This window comes from Panulirus ornatus, chromosome 29 (genome assembly GCF_036320965.1).
Source record: "Panulirus ornatus isolate Po-2019 chromosome 29, ASM3632096v1, whole genome shotgun sequence".
Taxonomy (NCBI): Eukaryota; Metazoa; Arthropoda; class Malacostraca; order Decapoda; family Palinuridae; genus Panulirus; species Panulirus ornatus.
In genome coordinates, this window is record NC_092252.1 from 24,884,712 (window position 1) to 24,904,314 (window position 19,603).

The 19,603-nt window shown below is 45.5% G+C and overlaps 1 protein-coding gene across 3 annotated transcripts in view; it reads right to left on the reverse strand.

Moving 5' to 3' along the window:
* The window catches only part of LOC139758195 (uncharacterized), a 307,882-nt gene that overhangs the window by 129,238 nt on the left and 159,041 nt on the right, over positions 1-19,603 (reverse strand). The window lies entirely within an intron of this gene.

Sequence of the window (19,603 nt, forward strand, 5' to 3'; positions counted from 1 at the left end):
GACTTGTGAGACACACAAAGTTCACATTGATTGAGCCGCTCACACCATGAGCACCTGATCTAGGTCATTTTCTGAGTCAGGTGTTCCAATAATTCTGTTGGAAATTACATGCCAGTTACTAACTGTGGGAGGGAGACTCACGTCCCCAGAAGGTGATCAGTGTGCATCATCATCTACCACCAAACTCTGGGACGCACACTTCTAAAATAAATGAAAGTCAGAATTCACTTCATAATGCCTTTTTTCCCACTTCGGAGCCAAGACGATCGATACGAACCCCATCCTGCTCATAACAGACTCCTTGATCACATCAAATCTTGTGTTTATGTTGGAGGCTCCAGTCACGGGCAATACGTCCCCATCGAGGCACAGGATTTATCTGAGATGTACAGAGAGTTAATGAGAGGAGTGTGAAGGATGACATGAAGGAAGTATGGTCAGTCTGGTCACAGTGGTTTGGAAAGACATTTGAGGGACGTTCGAGAGTTCTAAAGCTTCGCCCAGTAAGGGAAGAAACAGTTATCGTAACGGCCCTACAGAGAGGGGACCCCTGTGAGCAACAATGCATGAGAGAGCATCACAAAATCCCCGCATTCCTGCGCTTAACCGACCCGTAATGAGGTGGGGTCTGGATGGGGGATGGGTGGGGTCTAGATGGGGGATGGGTGGGGTCTGGATGGGTGGGGTCTGGATGGGGGATGGGTGGGGTCTGGATGATGGGTGTGGGTGTGTGGGTGGAGGAAGTGGCCGGCGGTGTAGTGGTGGGAGAAATCTTCCGTCTAGGCGGACAAGACCAGCAGTGTCATCCTATTGTTCCGCTCACTACCACACACACACACACACACACACACACACACAATAAGGGCTTTCAGGGAGAGCAAAAGAACAAATACTGAGAGAGAGAGAGAGAGAGAGAGAGAGAGAGAGAGAGAGAGAGAGAGAGAGAGAGAGAGAGAGAGAGAGAGAGAGAGAGAGAGAGAGAGCTAACTAGTGCCCTTTCTCCTCTCACACATAGAAGAGCGTCAGCCTCCGGTCTGCTCACACGCCAGACATGTGCGGGAACCCAGACCATGGGACGGGGGCATGAACCATAACTAGCCGGACACAGTGGAACGAGGAACACAGCATAATAGGATGGTCGAGGAACACAGCATAATAGGATGGTCGAGGAACACAGCATAATAGGATGGTCGAGGAACACAGCATAATAGGATGGTCGAGGAACACAGCATAATAGGATGGTGTATGGGGTAAAAAAGGGCAGAGGACGTTAAAGACATGATTCTAAGGGTCGAAGGAAACAGCGTCACGAGCGGAGTATGTGGGCAGAGAGGAGGACGCCTGTTTGAAACACACGCCCGATGGGACACTCATTACCATAAGGTTAAGAGAAAGCAGAGCTTTTGAGAGAAACCTGTTCACCGTCATGTGACCGACCACGGAACCTGGAAGACACACGCTATCTACCCTGGTGCTCCCGCACAACTACGCTTCTCGTGCGTCAAATGCTATCAAGACACGAGGAAAGAATATCTGGAAATCTCTCAAGTCAGTAATATATATATATATATATATATATATATATATATATATATATATATATATATATATATATATATATATATATATATATATTTATTTATTTATTCTATTTTGCTTTGTCGTTGTCTCCCGCGTTAGCGAGGTAGCGAAAGAAAAAAGACGAAAGAATGGCCCAACCCACCCACATACACATGTCTATACATACATGTCCACACACGCAAATAGACATACATATACATCTCAACGTATACATATATATACACACACAGACATATACATATATACACATGTACATAATTCATACTGTCTGCCTTTATTCATTCAATCGCCACCTCGCCACACATGAAATAACAACCCCCTCCCCCCTTATGTGTGCGAGGTAGCGCTAGGAAAAGACAACAAAGGCCACATTCGTTCACACTCAGTCTCTAGCTGTCATGTAATAATGCCCGAAACCACAGCTCCCTTTCCACATCCAAGCCCCACACAACTGTCCATGGTTTACCCCAGACGCTTCACATACCCTGGTTCAATCCAATGACAGCACGTCGACCCCGGTATATATATATATATATATATATATATATATATATATATATATATATATACAATATATATCATACAAAGCTCCAACAGCCAGGATCGAACCTGGGACCCCTTGTGCAAGAGGCAGGCATGCTAACCGCTAGGCTAAGGGACTGTATTATAGGAAACAACTATTCGAAATACTAAGTACTCGAATACCCTTCGTCTCACAATGGTGAGCAACGGGGTCTATCGGTTGTTTCCGAACAAAACACATAGCCAGCTGATAGCGTTTTACCGAACCTGACTGTACAACGCGGAGTTATATGAATACGAATAAAGTGTATATGAACGCGCACCTTCATAGAACATACAAAGCTCCAACAGCCAGGATCGAACCTGGGACCCCTTAGCCTAGCGGTTAGCATGCCTGCCTCTTGCACAAGGGGTCCCAGGTTCGATCCTGGCTGTTGGAGCTTTGTATGTTCTATGAAGGTGCGCGTTCATATACACTTTATTCGTATATATATATATATATATATATATATATATATATATATATATACGAACAAAGTGGATCTGAACGCGTACCTTCATATCTATCTGTCTATCTATCTATCTATATATATATATATAAGCTCGGTACCTAAGTTAACGACTAACCAATAAGGCAGGATGAACATCTGGATGTACTGTAGACCAAATGACACGACCAGGATTCGAACCTATGCGGCCTCAACCCCTGGGGTCGGACATGACTGCGTCACCGTCAGTAACGCTACGAACTGTTCCAACACAGAACGTTATACCCTGGAGGCTGGTGGACGACTCACACCGTCATCACTGTGCAGCTGGCGCCAGGGTTCCTCAAGAAGTTGAGTGCACTTTTGGCAGGTCGCTGAACGCTGTAGTCAATGGCCCAGTCATCGTCAACACTAACCCACAGGAGCAACGAGTCCTCAAACCTGGGACCAACACTTTACTCCGTCAACAATCTGCTTCAAATTACGCAACGCGACTGAATGTGACTGAGTCAGTAGACATATATCTTGAGTCGCATTTTGCCATGGGCACCTCAGTGGTAAGTGAAGTTTGCTGCGGGGGTTCCCAGGTAATAGTCACCTCCCATCTACCGGAGGCGATATATGATGAGGGAAAACAATGTTCTGCTTCACGAACATCCCTTGGATCGAAGCTGACCAGAGATGAAGCTTCGTACTTCACATTCGAGAATTGGTTCGAATGGCTTCCTTGAAGGCTGAGACGCCTGTACCACAAGTGGACAACCGACACATTACAAAGTTCGTATCCGTCATCACCTTGGCCACTCGTCTCAGTGCAAGATCCTCGCTCCCGCGTCAACCTCCTCGGCAAAATGCAGAAACGGACTGAACGACCCAATTGTAAGACTTGAGAGAGAGAGAGAGAGAGAGAGAGAGAGAGAGAGAGAGAGAGAGAGAGAGAGAGAGAGAGAGAGAGAGAGAGAGAGAGAGAGAGACCCATGGAGACTGTCCTATCACTATATTCATCCATGACACCGCTCTTACTTGTATGTCAACAGATGGCACTCCCCCCCTGCTTGCGTTTCAACCCACGCCATTTCTCCAGTCAGTATGTCAACCTATGGCACTCCTCCTGTCTGCATGTCAACCCATGGCACTCCTCCTGTCTGCATGTCAACCCATGGCACTCCTCCTGTCTGCATGTCAACCCATGGCACCTCATCCTACCTGTGTGTCATAAGTTACCAAGTTAACACCGACCAGCTGCCACCGTGAGCTGCACACAACACACACCTGCAGTACAGGTTACCATGATGCGAGGCTGTGGCCTCCATCTCGCTTCGTGAGAGAGTAAGGTCTTAAAACACGATAAGCTCAGGACTGGAAATTGAAGCATTTTTCTTTCCAATTGGTTGTGATTTTCCATTTGGGAGAAAAAGAACAGATAACCACCGATATCAGGTGGACAGGACTAGTATTTCTGTGGAGGGAGAGACACGAGACGTTTGTACAGAGGCAACATTTATCTTTTGTTTTCTTTAGAGATTCATGTTCAGATGCGATGCATCTTGATCTTTTATGAAGAATATCAAATAAACTAAAACAGCTCTGAAGGGAGAGAGAGAGAGAGAGAGAGAGAGAGAGAGAGAGAGAGAGAGAGAGAGAGAGAGAGAGAGAGAGAGAGAGAGAGAGAGAGAGAGAGAGACTGAAGATAGATGAAACAACGACAAGAGATTTTTCAGAACACTCATACGTTACTGCTGCGAGTCATGATTGCTGGAGAGATCTCGACCAGAGGTTTGAGTTCGAATGGTCTCGCAATATCTGCGACCCACTGCCTCTCAACCAGGACCTACATGCAGAAGCCAGACTCCTAAGGTCCCTTCCTGCCTCTCCTACATGACTTTCCTGCAGAAGGCAGACTCCTTCCTGCCTCCCCTACACGACTTATCCGGAAAAGGTGAGCTACTGTCTTTCAGCTCGGCACTAACTGAAGAAGGCAAAATTAATTCTACTTCCACTACACCAGAGCACGCTGGCTAGTTGTGAACTGAGGGTTACACACACACACACACACACACACACACACACACACACACACACACACACACAAACACACACACTCACACTAATCATACACATAGAATGAGAGTGAAGTGTTACCGGACCCCTCCTTTACGAGGCTACACCGCTGGTGTGAAGCCACCTTTAGCGAAGCTGCATCATTGCCAATACAGTCTCGTCAAAGAGCTTCTCACTCCAGGTGCGTCCATAATTCTCCTGCAGGTTGAAGCATAGAAGCCTTGGAACTGTATTAGTTCAAGGACCTCTTTCACAGAACAGATGATGTCTTACAGGGAGGTCATTGCTGGGAAAGCAGTGGTGAAGGAGGCAGGAAAGCTCAGTATGACAAAAACGGGTCATGTCTTCACTGATTAATCTTCAGTGAAATTGGAAAGTTGAACACGCGGTTTCTGTGACGATCGTATCATTTTTTCTTTATACATTTGAAACCTTATGTCTCTCCAGTGTATCTTTGAGACGTCACAAGTCTCTCCAGTGTATCTTTGAGACGTCACATGTCTCCCTAGTGTATCTTTGAGACGTCACAAGTCTCTCCAGTATATCTTTGAGACGTCACAAGTCTCTTCAGTGTATTTTTGAGACTTCACAAGTCTCTCTAGTGTATCTTTAAGACGACATGAATCCCCCCAGTATATCGTTGAAACGTCATAAGTCTCTCCAACGTACCTTGTGTTTCTTGAGACGTCTCTCCAGGGCATCTCTCAGACGTCACGTCAAGTCAGGAAGAGCTACACCTAAGGGACGTCAGGTTCTGTGGCTTACTTTGTATACGGTTCTACAGCTACATGCAGTAGCACATTAGCTGTTGCCGTGAACGCAAACGTAGAGTTCAGAGTTGCCTCTCTCGTTCTGCAGACAGTATGGAGCTGTGTTCTGACCAATGGAGAAAGGAGTCATGCCACGCTGTGGAAACGGCCAGCAACCGAACAGCATAATGGGAAGCAGATACATATTTATTACTACAGGCCACTGGTACAGTTTATAAAGATAGAGAAAATGTAAGAAATGAAACTACATACATCAGAGACATACGTCAATATACATCTAGCACCTTGACGCTTTGGAGGGCTAGAAAAGGTGGTCCGATCCTTGAAAATGGTCAGTTAAGACATCAAGATCCACTCTCCCCAACATCCGATACCGCGCGAAGCAGGACAGCGGCCGATCTCGCAGGATTTTGCTGGTAATCTTGTGGTTCAAGTCACAGTCATATAAAGAAAGTTATTCTTATCAAGTTTCGACGAAATCACCCGAGTCTCCACCGAACTCGGTAATGAGGGAGAATTTAAGACGCAACGAGATAAAAATCGGAAACTCGCGTTTCTTCTGCTTGAACCAACATCCAACATGCGTTTGTCCGAGTTATGGGAGTCTCACTGATGTGGTAGGTGAACTAAGATGTACGACCGCCTGCAGGTGGAGGTGGGTGAGCCAGGATGTACGACCGCCTGCAGGTGGAGGTGGGTGAGCCAGGATGTACGACCGCCTGCAGGTGGAGGTGGGTGAGCCAGGATGTGCGACCGTCTGCAGGTGGAGGTAGGTGAGCCAGGATGTACGACCGTCTGCAGGTGGGGGTAGGTGAGCCAGGATGTACGACCGTCTGCAGGTGGGGGTAGGTGAGCAAGGATGTGCAACCGTCTGCAGGTGGAGGTAGGTGAGCCAGGATGTGCAACCGTCTGCAGGTGGAGGTAGGTGAGCCGGGATGTGCAAACGTCTGCAGGTGGAGGTAGGTGAGCCAGGATGTCTGAGCGCCTGCAGGTGGAAGAAGGTGAGTAAGGGTGTCCGTCATGTGCCTCATCCAGACGTTCCAGATCCGTCGGGAAGCTCACCTAGACCTTCCAGGTCCTTGATGTAGGTCATCCAGACCTTCCAGATCAAAAATATAACTCATCCAGACTTTCTAGGTCCGTGATGTACCTGATACAGACCTTCCAGTCCCAGGTGCCCACTGGTGATGACTGGAAAATAAACCTGTCGTTCCAGTGAATGTGATCCCTCCACCGAGCCCCGGGGTCTTGGAACGATGGAACGTGTTTGTTCCACACGGAGTTGCTTCTTTTGGTGTTGCGGTCGGCAAGACCTCAGGGGCCTGTCTGTAGCTGTGACCAAGGTTATGACGACTCTTGTAACTGCGGTTGGGAATGAGAGTCCTGAGACACGAGGTGGGAAAAGAAATGTCTTTTGTGCTTATAACACAGAGGGAAATTTCAGGAGACAAGCTCTGAATCTGTTGTCTTTACATCATCTCAGCTGAGACTTCATGTTGGAGACATACACGCATCACTGTGACCAAATCGGAGTAATGTATGTCGATGAATTCCAATTGGAACTATTTTTTCGCGTCACTTCTCTGAAGGCGACCTTTGATCCCAATCTCGTGAGAGAAAATGTGAAAACCGTGATATTGAATTGCTCTGTGTGGCGGCCCGGCCGGCCATGATCCTGACTTGAAGATATAACATGAGCTGCTGACACGATGAAGTTCCCACGACACAGGTGAGTCGAGGCGAACTGGGCCCAGGCTGGTCTCACCACGGCTCACTTGGCACAACGGGAGAGACGATATATATCGGCTCCACAGGCTAGAACATCCCATTCCAGTCGGGTATCGTAGTTGGGACAGGCTGGAACATCTTATTCCAGTGGGGTGTAGTAAGTGGGACAGGTTGAAACATCCCACCCCAACCAGGTGTCGTGGTTGGGAAAGGCTGGAATATCCCATGTCATCCAGGTGTCCTTACTGGGATAGGCTGAAACATCCCATCCCAGCCAGATGTCGTGGCTGGGACAGGCTGACACCCCAGTCAGGTGCCGTGACATGGATAGGCTGGGATATCCCATCCCAGCCTTGTCTCGTGGCAGGGAATGAAGTACAACACAAAATCTATCTGTAGCCTGGGATACTCGCTTACCTCTGTCTCTTCTTACTTAAAGCTAACTTGGGCAAGTCTTCTTCATGTCATCACATGTGTTCATTCAATATGAGAAATTCCGGTCAGTTATGTCCACCGCCAACTCTCTTACAACCCGACCAACAACCCTTCCACAACCCTCCCACAACCCTGCTACAACTCTCCCACAACCCTGCTACAACCCTCCCACAACCCTGCTACAACCCTCCCACAACCCTGCTACAACCCTCCCACAACCCTGCTACAACCCTCCCACAACCCTGCTACAACCCTCCCACAACCCTGCTACAACCCTCCCACAACCCTGCTACAACCCTCCCACAACCTGCCACAACCCTCCCACAACCCTGCTACAACCCTCCCACAACCCTGCCACAACCCTCCCACAACCCTGCTACAACCCTCCCACAACCCTGCTACAACCCTCCCACAACCCTGCTACAACCCTCCCACAACCCTCACCATCAACCCTACAACAAAAAATTCGATAACCCGTGAATGATCTGTGCTCAACAACCATCAATGATCTAAGCTTACAAATCAGAATTCATCACGAAAACACAACCACAACCCGGATGAGGTTGCCAGGTAGGGTAAGGAACTCTGTCCTGCGCAGACTGGTAACTCACACACCTCCCGGCCCGACCTGCAGTGTGGTGAGTTCCCTCGTCATGCCTCACGAGGTCCGGATGTGGCTATCGTCCATGTAATGAATTCTAAGCCATTTCATGACCACTGTTAACTAACAGCCTCTCTCTCTCTCTCTCTCTCTCTCTCTCTCTCTCTCTCTCTCTCTCTCTCTCTCTCTCTCTCTCTCTCTCTCTCTCTCTCTCTCTCTCGCCAGACGCACAGGCTCCGGCGAGTGTCCGTCATGGTCGTGTTCCAGATTTGAGAGTGAAAAAAAAAGGCATAGATTGAATCCTTGTGCATGACGGTACAGTTCTTGGTGAGGACGGTACGATATTTGAGAAGAATTATACGATCTTTGACGGTACGATCTAGAAGGATTATACGATCTTTGACGGTACGTTCTAGAAGGATTATACGATCTTTGACGGTACGATCTAGAAGGATTACACGATCTTTGACGGTACGATCTTTGAAGACGACGGTACAATCCTTCAGTAGGACTGTACGATCTTTGAGCACGACGGTACGGTCCTTCAGCACAACGGTACGACTCTTCAGCATGACGGTACGATCTTTGAGTACAACAGTACGATCCTTGAGAATGACGGTACAATCCTTGACGAAGACGGTACGGCCTCTGACAGCCTATAAAAGAAAATGACTATAATCAAGAACTGACTACACATTGAAAACAAGAAATTCGGAAAATCAAAGAGAACGGAAGTGGCGCATGTTGTGCTGCTGAGTTCTGGGGGGGGGGGGGGGGGGGGGGGGGGGGTAGGCAGGAGGGTTAACGATATCGACAGGAAAGGTATATAACTGAGGACGGCGCGAGCGTGTCATCCTCCGCTGTCTAGACTGTAAGATATGAGGTTTAAGAGGGTGGGGGGTGGGGGTAGGGGGTTAGGTGGGGGGGGTGCGTCTGTGTCATCCTCTACTGCGCACTTGGCACAGTTCCCTCAGCGACGGGGGCTTCATCTGACCTGCGTCAGTCTATAATTTCCTCTGGACGTCAAGAACCCGTCCACAGATGTTGACTGGCCCAGGCCACTGCCCACCCACACCACCTCCTCTCCACGTCAAGATCAAAAGAAAAAGAAAAAAGAAAAAGACATTTACAGAGTTGTAAACACAGCTATATCAAGTGGTGGATCGCTGAGGTGACTCTCCACCTCCTCCTCTTCTGTCTATGTTCTGTCCACACTTCATTGTGACGCACTACCTTCCCACTGGCGTATACCAAGTGAAGGTTACCACCGTGTGATGCAGCCTTCCCCTGTGGTTACCACCGTGTGATGCAGCCTTCCCCTGTGGTTACCACCGTGTGATGCAGCCTTCCCCTGTGGTTACCACCGTGTGATGGAGCCTCAGTGGAATTTTCAAGTGACAGCATCAACCCCAATTATCAGTGGAGTCTTCAATATTTATCATCTTCATAGTGAGGGACGAGGAACGGGCAGAACATGCCCAGACCAAAGGCCATCTTGGTTAAAAGTGAAACAGTTGTAGAGAAGGAAAGTAGAAATTAATCATGGCTCCGCAGGCAGGTGTCTGCAGACCTGACTCATATAGGAAGGAAGGTTACAAGAAGAAGGAAAGACAGATGAAGGAAGAGACTTAATTCCACAGCTGAGCTGTTACTGCCAAGGCTCTGCCGTTACTGCCAAGGGTCTGACGTTACTGTCAAGGCTCTGCCGTTACTGCCAAGGGTCTGACGTTACTGCCAAGGGTCTGACGTTACTACCAAGGGTCTGACGTTACTGCCAAGGCTCTGCCGTTACTGCCAAGGGTCTGACGTTACTGCCAAGGGTCTGACGTTACTGTCAAGGCTCTGACGTTACTGCCAAGGGTCTGCCGTTACTGCCAAGGGTCTGACGTTACTGCCAAGGCTCTGACGTTACTACCAAGGGTCTGACGTTACTGCCAAGGCTCTGCCGTTACTGCCAAGGGTCTGACGTTACTGCCAAGGGTCTGACGTTACTGTCAAGGCTCTGACGTTACTGCCAAGGGTCTGCCGTTACTGCCAAGGGTCTGACGTTACTGCCAAGGCTCTGACGTTACTGTTAAGGCTCTGACGTTACTGCCGAGGCTCTGACGTTACTGTCAAGGCTCTGACGTTACTGCCAAGGGTCTGCCGTTACTGCCAAGGGTCTGACGTTACTGTCAAGGCTCTGACATTACTGCCAAGGCTCTGACGTTACTGTTAAGGCTCTGACGTTACTGCCGAGGCTCTGACGTTACTGTCAAGGCTCTGACGTTACTGCCAAGGGTCTGCCGTTACTGCTAAGGGTCTGACGTTACTGTCAAGGCTCTGACGTTACTGTTAAGGCTCTGATGTTACTGCCAAGGCTCTGACGTTACTGCCAAGGCTCTGATGTTACTGTCAAGACTCTGACGTTACTGCCAAGGCTCTGACGTTACTGCCAAGGCTCTGACGTTACTGTTAAGGCTCTGACGTTACTGCCAAGGCTCTGACGTTACTGCCAAGGCTCTGACGTTACTGTTAAGGCTCTGTTCACCAGATGTACTAGTGCTGTTAAAGTCTCTGTTTCCCACTTACAATACGATCCACTGTGCTCCTTGCTGCGCTATTGCCTCGATCATCAGCACAGCTGTCAGTTAGTGTGGCTGTAACGTATATAAATCCTTCCCTCCCGATTTTAATTTTCCAATAGAAGAAACAGAGCGGGAGCCCAAGCGAGGATATCTCCTCTTAGGCTCAGTCCTCTGTTCTTAACGCTACCTCGCTGACCCGGGAAATGGCGAATCTCTCTCTCTCTCTCTCTCTCTCTCTCTCTCTCTCTCTCTCTCTCTCTCTCTCTCTCTCTCTCTGTATATATATATATATATATATATATATATATATATATATATATATATATGTTTATATATATATATATATACATATATATATATATATATATATATATATATATATATATATATATATATATATATATATATATATATATATATATATATATATACATATATATATATATATCTATATATATATATATATATATTATATATATATATATATATATATATATATATATATGCTTTACCTCAGACGCTTCACATGCCCTGGTTCAATCCATTGACAGCACGTCGACCCCGGTATACCACATCGTTCCAATTCACTCTATTCCTTGCACGCCTTTCACCCTCCTGCATGTTCAGGCCCCGATCACTCAAAATCTTTTTCACTCCATCTTTCCACCTCCAACTTGGTCTCCCACTTCTCCTCGTTCCCTCCACCTCTGACACATATATCCTCTGACACAAACACACATATAAATATATATATATATATATATATATATATATATATATATATATATATATATATATATATATATTTCTTTTCGTTTCTTTCATACTATTCGCCATTTCCCGCGTTAGCGAGGTAGCGTTAAGAACAGAGGACTGAGCCGCTGAGGGAATATCCTCACCTGGCCCCCTTCTCTGTTCCTTCTTTTGGAAAATTAAAAAAAAAAAAAAAAAAAAAAAACGAGAGGGGAGGATTTCCAGCCCCCTGCTCCCTCCATTTTAGTCGCCTTCTGCGACACGCAGGGAATACGTGGGAAGTATTCTTTCTCCCCCTATATATATATATATATATATATATATATATATATATATATATATATATATATATATATATATATATATATATATATATATATATATATATATATATATATATATATATATATATATATATATATATATGTTTATAATTAATCGCCGTTTCCCACGTTAGCGCAAGGAAACAGACAAAAGAATGGCCCAACCAACCCACATACACATATATATACATAGAAGGCCACACACGCAAATATACATACCTATACATCTCAACGTATACATATATATATACACACAGACATATACATATATACACAAGTACATAATTCATAGTCTGCCTTTATTCATTCCCATCGCCACCTCGCCACACGTGAAATAACAACCCCTTCCCCCTCATGTGCGCGAGGTTGCGCTAGGAAAAGACAACAAGGCCACATTCGTTCACACTCAGTCTCTAGCTGTCATGTAATAATGCACCGAAACCACGGCTCCCTTTCCACATCCAGGCCCCACAGAACTTTCCATGGTTTACCCCAGACGTTTCACATGCCCTGGTTCAATCCATTGCCAGCACGTTGACCCCGGCATATCACATCATTCCAATTAAATCTATTCCTTGCACGCCTTTCACCCTCCTGCATGTTCAGGCCCCGATCACTCAAAATCTTTTTCACTCCACCTTTCCACCTCCAATTTGGTCTCCCACTTCTCCTCGTTCCCTCCACCTCTGACACATATATCCTCTTGGTCAATCTTTCCTCACTCATTCTCTCCATGTGACCAAACCATTTCAAAACACCCTTTTCAGCTCTCTCAACCACACTCTTTTTATTACCACACATCTCTCTTACCCTATTATTACTTACTCGATCAAACCACCTCACACCACATATTGTCCTCAAACATCTCATTTCCAGCACATCCACCCTCCTCTGCACAACTCTATCTATAGCCCACGCCTCGCAACCATATAACATTGTTGGAACCACTATTCCTTCAAACATACCCATTTTTGCTTTCCGAGATAATGTTCTCGACTTCCACACATTCTTCAACGCTCCCAGAACTTCCGCCCCCTCCCCCACCCTATGATTCACTTCTGCTTCCATGGTTCCATCCGCTGCCAAATCCACTCCCAGATATCTAACACACTTCACTTCCTCCAGTTTTTCTCCATTCAAACTTACCTCCCAGTTGACTTGACCCTCAACCCTACTGTACCTAATAACCTTGTTCTTATTCACATTTACTCTCAGCTTTCTTCTTTCACACACTTTACCAAACTCAGTCACCAGCTTCTGCAGTTTCTCACACGAATCAGACACCAGCGCTGTATCATCTGCGAACAACAACTGACTCACTTCCCAAACTCTCTCATCCACAACAGACTGCACACTTGCCCCTCTTTCCAAAACCCTTCCATTCACCTCCTAACAACCCCATCCATAAACAAATTAAACAACCATGGAGACATCACACACCCCTGCCGCAAACCTACATTCACTGAGAACCAATCACTTTCCTCTTCCTACACGTACACATGCCTTACATCCTCGATAAAAACTTTTCACTGCTTTTAACAACTTGCCTCCCACACCATATATTCTCAATACCTTCCACAGAGCATCTCTATCAACTCTATCACATGCCTTCTCCAGATCCATAAATGCTACATACAAATCCATTTGCTTTTCTAAGTATTTTCTCACGTATATTCTTCAAAGCAAACACCTGATCCACACATCCTCTACCACTTCTGAAACCACACTGCTCTTCCCCAATCTGATGCTCTCTACATGCCTTCACCCTCTCAGTCAATACCCTCCCATACCAGGAATACTCGACAAACTTATACCTCTGTAACTTGACCACTCACTTTTATCCCCTTTGCCTTTGTACAATGGCACTATGCATGCATTCCACCAATCCTCAGGCACCTCACCATGAGTCATACATATATTAAATAACCTTACCAACCAGTCAACAATACAGTCACCCCCTTTTTTAATATATTCAACTGCAATACCATCCAAACCCGCTGCTTTGCCGTCTTTCATCTTCCGCAAAGCTTTTACTACCTCTTCTCTGTTTATCAAATCATTCTCCCTAACCCTCTCATTTTGCACACCACCTCGACCAAAACACCCTATATCTGCCACTCTAGCATCAAAGACATTCAACAAACCTTCAAAATATTCACTCCATCTCCTTCTCACATCACCACTACTTGTTATCACCTCCCCATTAGCCCCCTTCACTGAAGTTCCCATTTGTTCCCTTGTCTTACGCACTTTTATTTACCTCCTTCCAAAACATCTTTTTATTCTTCCTAAAATCTAATGATACTCTCTAACCCCAACTCTCATTTGCCCTTTTTTTCACCTCTTGCACCTTTCTCTTGACCTCCTGCCTCTTTATTTTATACATCTCCCAGTCATTTGTATTATTGTCCCTGCAAAAATCGTCCAAATGCCTCTCTCTTCTCTTTAACTAATAATCTTACTTCTTCATCCCACCACTCACTACCCTTTCTAATCTGCCCACCTCCCACGCTTCTCATGCCACAAGCATCTTTTGCACAAGCCATCACTGCTTCCCTAAATACATCCCATTCCTCCCCCACTCCCCTTTACCTCCTTTGTTCTCACCTTTTTTCATTCTGTACTCAGTCTCTCCTGGTACTTCCTCACACGTCTCCTTCCCAAGCTCACTTACTCTCACCACTCTCTTCACCCTAACATTCTCTTCTTTTCTGAAAACCTCTACAAATTTTCACCTTCGCCTCCACAAGATAATGATCAGACATCCCTCCAGTTGCACCTCTCAGCTCATTAACATCCAAAAGTCTCTCTTTCGCGCGCCTATCAATTAACACGTAATCCAGTAACGCTCTCTGGCCATCTCTCCTACTGGCATACGTATACTTACGTATATCTCTCTTTTTAAACCAGGTATTCCCAATCACCAGTCCTTTTTCGGTACATAAATCTACATGCTCTTCACCATTTCCATTTACAACACTGAACACTCCATGTATACCAATTATTCCCTCAACTGCCACATTACTCACCTTTGCATTCAAATCAACCATCACTATAACCCGGTCTCGTGCATCAAAACTACTAACACACTCACTCATCTGCTCCCAAATCACTTGCCTCTCATGATCTTTCTTCTCATGCCCAGGTGCCTATGCACCAATAATCACCCATCTCTCTGCATCCACTTTCAATTTTACCCATCTCAATCTAGAGTTTACTTTCTTACACTCTATCACATACTCCAACCACTCCTGTTGCAGGAGCAGTGCTACTCCTTCCCTTGCTCTTGTCATCTCACTAACCCCTGACTTTACTCCCAAGACATTCCCAAACCACTCTTCCCCTTTACCATTGAGCTTCGTTTTACTCAGAGCCAAAACATCCAGGTTCCTTTCCTCAAACATACTACCTATCTCTACTTTTTTCTCATCTTGGTTACATCCACACACATTTCGACACCCTAATCTGAGCCTTCGAGGAGGATGAGCACTCCCCGCGTGACTCCTTCTGTTTCCCCTTTTAGAAAGTTGAAATACAAGGAGGGGAGGGCTTCCAGCCCCCCGCTCCCGTCCCCTTTAGTCGCCTTTTACGACACGTGGGGAATGCGTGAGAAGTATTCTTTCTCCCTTATCCCCAGGGATAATATACATATATATATATATATATATATATATATATATATATATATATATATATATATATATATATATATATATATATATCATTTCTTCGAATTTTCAGTGTCTCTCTTGTTGTACATTCCCCTCTCCCCATGGCTTACCACAGTGGATGTGTGTTAAGGTCAAATGAGGCCTTAACCAGGTAGCTACTTATATTTCATTCATGTATACATAAAACTCGAGACATACAGACACAGACACAAGGGCTCCCGTGGTGTAGTGAGGAGCGGCGCTGATGGCTTTTCAGACACCAGCCCGCCCAGGTTCGAGCCATGGGAGAGACAGTCGGCTCACAGGTGAAATGCGTTTATCAGCCCCTCAAGGCTGGTGCGTGTGTGTGTGTGTGTGTGTGTGTGTGTGTGTGTGTGTGTGTGTTTATACATAAAGGAGTAAAAATATGATACATCAAAAAAGATTAAGAGACGGGGCAACACAAGTGTAAAACTCTCTCCCCGAAACACTCAAATAGTAATCACACAATACCACACACACACACACACACACACACACACACACATAGCTAAGTGATGAAACTATTCATCACAGGTTCACAAAGTGGTATAAAAGTAGAGAAAGTTCAAGAGGTGGGTCCCCCAGAGTGCGCAACTCCCTCCCCGTACTATACAAACATGTAATTATAAGTGGGTAACTCCACACTCACACACTCACACACTCATAATCACACACCCGCATACTCGCCTACAGACACGGAGGCAAACAAACACTCACATACACACAAACACCTTTATATTTCAACTTCGTGTTATACAAGGAGGGTTTACCTGCCTCACTCATAGTCTCCGTGTTGATGTCGGCGGAACACAGAATATTCTTCACCTGTAATTAGAAACCTTACCTCCGTCCAACGACGGTCTATGGTTGAGTCTAAGTTAACAATTTGCTCACCATGTCTTTGAGCAGTACAGTTGTGCTGTATGAGGGCACCATCTGTAATGGTGATCAGCTGTATTCACAACATTTGTCTCTTTCATTCCTGTATTTCTCTTAACAGGGTTTACATAATACATTCTTAATACACCTGACTGTATTCTCTGTAATCTTCATAAAGATATCTTTTGATGTAATTCTGCAGATTGAGTTTTTCATAAACACAGTATGAGAAAACAAAATGTTAATTATAACTTCGTCCGTGTTTGTCGGCCTGTTTCTTAAAGGTGCAAGGATTATAGGAAGAGAAAGAGAGAAAAAAAAAAAGGAAGAAAAAATCCACAGTTTCACTGCTCGACGTAGGAGGTATCATAACGGTCTATGCTCGTGTGGCTGGTCTTCGCAGAGAAACTACGGGAAGCGGCAGCCAGCCGTGTGTTTTACTGGCTGGAACAGACGCAGAGAGTTCATGAGAAATGTGGCCGGGATTATACCCGTAGAGCATGGATGGCGGTCAGCAACATTAAGGCGGAAGGGAAGGTGTAATGAAGACGAGTTGGTAGCCGCAAAGTTAGTAGGGGGAAAATTGACTGATTACAAGAAGAATGATTCAGCACCTGTACAACATTCCAGGTTTGAAGAAAGCAGATGTTACGATGCTCCTCACGTGGGATTTTCTAGGATAGCGTTGAGGGTATGGTTATCATCAACATATGTAAGTTACTGTAAGGACGGATTATAATGTTCTGATATCTAATGATGGGAAACGACTCGGATGTTAGAAAAAGATATTGAAAGAAACCTGTTCAATTTACCCAAAGTGCTGCTTCCCCACACCGAATAAAGACAGGACAGATGTTCAGTGCGAGAAAAAGAACGAAAGCAGAAGGAAGGTGGGGAGGGAAAGGGTGTAAATAGGCAGAGTGGAATCATCGGCATGAAAGTGCGTCGAGATTTGAGGTTGTAAAAAAAGATCATACATGGAGATCAGCAGGACAGTAGGCGATGGGACAGAGCCCTGGGGAATGACCCTGTTGCCAGTGTGAGGAGACGACTCTCCATCAACGACTACTGCAGTGGATCAACTAGAGAGATACATTAGAGTACAGAGAGTAACAGTAAAGAGAAGAGAAAATGAAAGTTTAAAAAACAAACACTTATGCCACACACTATCAAATACCTTGGAGATCTCAAGGGACACAAGAAAAGGTTCTCCAAAATCCTTGAGAAAGAAGGTCAGAGGTGAGTCACGCTATAGTTCTTGCACCGCAAATGCCATATTTATGATCTGGATAAAGAATGAGATTCCTTGTGTTTATGAAAGTGAAAGTTCGGAAGAATTTCAAATGTTTTGGAGACCTCGAGAGTGAAAGTAATGGGGCGACAGTTGGAAAGCTAAAATCGATTTCCTTTTTAGACGAAGGAAATAGGCAAGTAAGGATTGGAGTTTGTCCAAAGGCACTCTCCTTAATGGACATGAAGAGGTGTGCCATCTGGACCATACGCCTCGTCCACTTGTAGCTGGGCAATACTCGGTCGACTTTGTCCAAGGAAAATATCGTGGAAGGCATAGGTTCAGTGGGAGGAGGCGGGTCGGGGGGAAAGGAATCATCCAAAATAGAGTTAGAGGAAATTAAACTATTGAAAAGAACGGCTTAATCAGGAGGAAAAAAACAACGAAAGTCTGAATCAAAGATATTGTTGCAAATGCTTCTGGTTGAGGACGATGAAGATTTATCAGCAAAAGAAGTTACGTCAAAGTAGCATCTCTTTATGAAGGCATATTCGACTCTATGTATAACAGTTCTGCAATGTTCCTGAGCAGAAATGAAGGTGGTGTGGAATTCAGGGAAGAGGAAAAGTGTCATGAACCATTATATAGTATCCCTGATGTGACAGTCATTAGAGCAAGTCTTATCACAACATGATTTGAAGATAGAGGTTTAGTAGAAGAAATCTAGGACTCCATCCAGCTAAGATCATCTCCGCTATATGGTCAGCACAGCTCAAGGTATCCCGTTCTGGGATGCATGACTAGTTTCAAGGAGAGTCAATATGAAAGTTGTGCATGGATGGCCACTAAATTTTTCCAAAGTGACAGAGGTGGCGTTTCCAGAGTGAGCATAGTGATGGACGTTCCCCACGTGATCAGAGGACTCTTAGCGAGCAGAAATAAAGCAGAGGTTGCGTGCCGTGTTGGGTAGCCGTGATGGCCAAAAACTCGTGTGGGGTGTTTAATTGTCTGTTTCAAATTGTTAACGAAGGGAAAAAGAAAGAGCCTTGACTCCACTAGGGTCATCCTTAGTAGAAGCTAGCCAATCTGCATCCAGGATTTCAATAAATACTTGTGAAGAGAGCATTGCTCTCTGTTAAGAGAACAAGCAGTTGAAAAGCAATACGTAACTGGAGGAACTGGGAAAAATACACAAGCATAAAAACAAAGTTATCAAGGTAAAAGAAGATTTTGAGCCTGATGGCCTCGAATTCTGGAGACTCGAAGATCAATGAGTCGACCAATAGGTGATTTTGTACTCGAGTAAGTCCTCGGAGCCGAGATGATGATAGAGATTATAGTCAGAGATACGACAGTGTGGGAAGGCGATAGCCTTGGACACAGATGGCTTTCAGAGAGGAGATGAGGAAGGAGCCAGGTGTTTGAGACAGGGGAGGCTGGACCTGAGAATAACAATGTTGCAGAAATGGGTAGAGAATCGAACGGGTCTCAGAGCAGTGTTGATAGAGGTGAGGTGGGCCCCAGCCACTTGACAGTGGGATAAAGAGGTGCTCCGGGAACTATTCAGCCATCCTCGATCGGTGATCTCGTTCTGACTTGGAGTTACAGACGCAGTACACTAAATGTACACTTGTATGTGGGTACACATGATGCTGAGAATATTTAAAGTTAAGAAGAAAAAGTCATGTTAGGAGAGAGAACGTGTGTTTGTGGACTGAATGAGTGAGGCAAAAAGCCAGTGCAACCCTTGTTTACTGCCCTGCATTCACTAACCCTCCCAACACTCAGGTATCACCACATAGGTCCAGGGCTGCCTACCTTGCTGTGACCTGCGTACATTGTTCAAAAAACTGTCGCTTAACAAAGGTCTTGCCATAATTACTGAAGCATCGTATCTCATGGCTCTTCTTAACCCTTGCTGACCTTAAACCCGTCAAGGGTCAGTGGTAGCCGATGGTTCTCTTCTAGTTTC